Raw genomic sequence first — 5,201 nt, 5'->3', positions numbered from 1 at the left:
AGATACACACACATTGACATACACACTGTCAGACACACACACTGGCATACACACGCTCACTGATAATAGCACACAAAATAATTGTATTTAAAGGTTTTACTAAGTCCACCCAGTTGTGAACCATCGCTGCTTCTACCTGGAGTCCAGTGGAGCTGCTCTTATCTTCATGCTCTTCCAGCACTGTTCCCTTGCGAACCATATTGTGATGCAGTGGCTGGAGTGACATCATATTCTGGCTCCCGGCATTACTGCTGAGCATCTGAAGGACAATGCAGGAAGAGTATGAAGATTACAACTCCTTCACCCCCGTGGTCATCCCCCCTCCAGACTCAGTATATTTCAGCAGAGCATGCACCTGCCATCCAGGCAACAGACTGCTATTCTGGATTAGGGCACAGTTGACCGCCGCCAGCCACCGCCAGCCGACCAACTCATGTGCTTCCCTGACTGGTGGGACACAGATGTGTTCCACCACTGAATCTAAGTTTGGAAGCAGGAATCCTTAAAACCCTTTATCAGTGTCAAAGCATAACACCCTTTTCTTTATGGGGCATTACAAACATAGCTTGTTGTGCCTCTTTTCCTACTTCCAAGAAAACTACATCTGGTTAACAGTACTAATCAGTAGAGAATACTCAATGTCTTAATTTGCATTATACCAATGACTACCTCAAAAGAAGTGTATATTTATGAAGAAGAAGAATCAATTTCATTGTATCTATTCTGTGTTCCTAATATGGTTGTATAAATGCAGCAACCTCGTTCTCAGAAGCGAGCTGTGTATGATTTACAACACAATACCTGGAACTATAATACAGGAGAAAACTGCTTTTTATTTTCTCTATAAATCATCAAAACATAAAACTACTTCAATTTGCAAATTCAGATTTTGCTTGGTTCTCCAGGGATGTGTTTAGCTACAGTAATCACAATATTTGAGTGATTGTCTTACAGTAACAGTAAAATGTGCACATGAAATATGTATATGCGATATCTTCTTATCATTTGCAATATGTTTCCCTGCTGTTAAAATTCTGAAAAGAACCAAATAGTAGTGTGACATGTGATATTAAAAAAGGAATGTGATGACAATAAAACTACGGAGGGTTAGAAACATAAATTAACCAGTGGTAAGGAGTAATGTAAATAATAGAAGACAATGTCCATTATGCTGCTAGCAAGTATAATCTCGGCTCATAGAGTGCTACACAAATCAAATGCAGTTTTTCCAAATGAATACTATATATGTTTCTGTCATAATTATGGGTGAGTTAAAGTTTACATTAGTTTTTTTTTCCATTCTTACTGGCCGCCTCTGAATAAATTATTATATCTACAGAATAGCTACACAGATTTGCGCTAAATGTGGTAGGTTTGCTATAAAAATTATTGTTTTGTTTGTTCTGTTTATCAATAACCATACAAAGAGTGACAAAAAAAGATAAGTGTGATAGTTTGCAAAGCAAAATGTTTAAGAATTTATACGTTTGCTCACATAGAATTATTTTCAGTGGAGATATCTAACTGTTTAATTTGCACATTATTATTTTTTTTACTATATATATACTTCATTTTCTGCTATAATCTAATGGATATAAAATATAATACCTATACTTTTTAAGCATACACCCAAGATACTATGAGAATATATCTTGGTTTGTTTTCTATATATTTTTATTTTAGTTTTAAACTGTTCCCGGATTAATTTAGAATTATTCCATAAATTCAGAAGACTAGCACATTTTTAACATATGTTTTTGTTGTATATGTCTTGTTATTGATGCCATCATTTCACTTCACTAAATGAAGTAGGAGGGTAAAAAAAATGATTTGCTTAAAGGGCCACTCTGAGCACCAATACAATGTTAATGGAATTCTCCAAACACCTGACACACTTCAGCTTGCTGAAATACTTTGTGCTGAGCGTGTCCTTTTATTTTTCTCATTTTCCAAAAGTGTAGATTTTAATAGAAACTGACGCTTTTATAAAATAACTCTCTGCCCTTAACCCTATGCTTGCACTAACTCTAATCTAATACCTGCCCTAACCTTCCCCCTAACATTAAACCTACACTATTCTTAATCCTAAAACTGCATTAGCCCCAACTCAGCATTAACTCTTATCTTACCCTAATACAAACTCTACACAAACCCTAACACTAATCTTAACCCAATGCTAACACTAACACTAATTTAAAAAGTAACCTTACCCCTAACTCTAACATTAGTCTAACCCGAAGGAAACCCTTGCTAATAACTGTAATGATATCAATTAGGCTATGTTTAAAACAGCAGAGAGTGATATATTGTTACTATCTACTGGGTATTTTCAGAATTAGAGGTGTTTATCTGTAATGCTGAAACTTAAGCATACCAATTACACCGTAATCCATGCTGGGCACCTGAAAAAGCCCATGATCAATCAAACAATATGAGACCATACACAGGGATCACAGGGTTGGTCTATACCAAAGGGTTCTCAACCATAAACTGACCTTCACTGTAAACTATTCTGGTAGCATACTTTTCCCATACATGCATGCAATACTTACTACCCCTTCTTCTTGTGCCACTTTATCCTACTCCCTCTAGAATGTAGGCTCATTTAAGATAGGCCCACAACACTCTCTATTCTTATATGTTCAGCTCATCTTGTTGCAAATACACGTCTGTTAGTCCACCTATTGTATTGTTGGCGCTTTATAAATAATAATAATTTGAGCCTCTGCGAGCCCAGTAACACTGTGGAAGAGTAAAATTGAAAGGATTTAAAGGGCTGTATGCAGAATATTAAGAGAATATTGCACACATCAATCATCCTGGGAATAGGTACATAGTTACATAGTTACATAGGCTGAAAAGAGACATGTGTCCATCAAGTTTAGTCTTTCTCACATATGTTTTTGCTGTTAATCCATAAAAAGACAAAAAACCCAGTTGAAGCATTTTCAATTTTGCAACTAGGAAAAATTATTTATTGACCCCAGAGTAACAGTCAGATTTATTCCTGGATCAAGAAGCCCTACAATTAAAAAATTATATCCTTGAATATTATGTTTTTGCAAGTATGCATCTAGTTGCTGTTTAAACATCTGTACAGGGGGGCGGAGCCTGGCAGCGAAACGGGCCGGTCGCCATTGCCGCGAGCTCCGACAACCACGGGCTCAATCCGACGGTTATCGGATAAAAGCATCACCATCCACCGGCGCAAATAACACCATCTCACGGAGGGGAACCCCCGGAACCGACCGATGCCATTCAGGTACACCCCGAAGCAGGCAAAGGCCAAAACTAGAACCCGGGCCTACCTTCCATCAGCCCACCACGGCCTGGATTATTTGTTTGACGGGGACTTCCTGGACGACGCGTGGGACACGTCCCAGCACAACTCCGACCACGGAACCTTCGGAATGGGGCGCAGATCGCAGAAACCCCAACCAGGTACAGCACAGCCTGATATCAGCACACTGCTACTAAAACAAACACCAGCCAAAATGGCGGCCGTACAAGGCCCTGTTCCCCCTCCAGAGCCTCAATCAGTGGAACATAGCCCTCAAGGGGTTAAACAGTCAAACCTCATACCCCAGCAGGTTACCACTGAACTTGCCACTAAACAAGACCTACAGCACATGCAAAACATGCTGCAAGAAATACAAAGCCTACTGGCTGCAGATCTGCCCACCCTCAAAACCAGCATGCAACAAATCACTGACAAAGTATTACACACAGAGGGAGAAGTAAAAGGGATCCAAAAAGAACTCACCTCGCTGCAGGAATCCCTTTCCCAAATGCAACATACTCAAAGAAACTTGGAGGTACAGATGGCAGCCCAAGAAGACAAACTCAGAAGCAACAACATCAAAATACGTGGTATCCCTGCATCAGTCTCCAGGGAAGATCTACCTCACTATGTGCGACGTCTCATGCAGTCCATACTTCCCCCCGGGGTGGCAAGGAAACTCACCTTTGCCGGAATATACCGACTACCCACTCCAACACGGGCATCCACACTCCTCGCTGGAGACGTAATACTCCGCTGCGCCCTTCCCCAAGACAGGGGACACATACTGTCGGCACTCAAGGGCAAGACGCCACTCGACTTTGAAGAGTCCCAATTGACTTTTTACCAGGACCTAACTAGAGCCACTCTCCAATGGAGAAAAACCCTCAACGACTACACCAGCCAGCTACGCTCAGTGGACATACCATACCGGTGGGGAAACCCACGCCACCTCCTGGTTACACACCAAGGACACACGTACAAAATCACTTCAGGGACTGAAGCTGCCTCGCTACTATCAAAACTGGGTATACCAACCAAGACCACCCAGATCGCTTCTCCCGCTTGGGACCCAGAGACGATCGAACCATTCGTCCCGAGGACACAGAGAATGGACACCCAGGCCACTTGATGGGATGGGGGGGAGAAGTCTCCTACCCCAACCTGCTCACAGGCTAAAAATTGTAATTTGCCGTTTACCTATGGTTTTTCTCCTTTTTCTTCTACTACTTTTTACCTCCTAATGTTAACGTTCTGTTGATTTCTCCACGACTTAAGTACCGCGACCCTAGTGACGACCTAAGAGCATGCCAGGGATGGTGCCGGCACGCTAATGCACCAGGAGAATGTGTGCTGCACCAGGGCACACACCTTCCCCCCCGACAGCCCCTAGGTTAGGGCTACTACACCTCAAGAGTAGTTTAAACAGACCAAACAATAACCTCTAGACAAACTACTCCCAAGACGACCCGACCGTCACCACAGACCACTTACCAGAATCACAGATCCATTCAGGGGACATTACCTCCATATAAAACCTCGACTCCAAGCCTAACGCTGACTTGGTACAAACCACCCAATATGGAGCACCCCTTCTCTTCTAATCTAGGCCCTAGGAATGGACGCCCACAAACCAAATAGTACACCACACCTAGTATAATACCAACCCACTTCCTAGGTCTTACGACGTTTCCTAAAATATAAAAATTGTGCTAAATTACAACATATGCGCTGTAATTCTGAAACTGATATATACATGTTGATGTCCACTATTGCATGTGGTTACTTTACCCTATGTTAAACAGCACGCAAAAATAAAGAATTTAAAAAAAAAAAACATCTGTACAGACTCTGATAAAAGCCACTTCTTTTGACAGAGAATTATACATCCTTATTGTTCTTACTGTAAAAAAAACCTTTC

Source organism: Pelobates fuscus, chromosome 12 (genome assembly GCF_036172605.1).
Source record: "Pelobates fuscus isolate aPelFus1 chromosome 12, aPelFus1.pri, whole genome shotgun sequence".
Taxonomy (NCBI): Eukaryota; Metazoa; Chordata; class Amphibia; order Anura; family Pelobatidae; genus Pelobates; species Pelobates fuscus.
The sequence above is the reverse complement of the archived record's forward strand: the minus strand, read 5'-3'. Positions refer to the sequence as shown.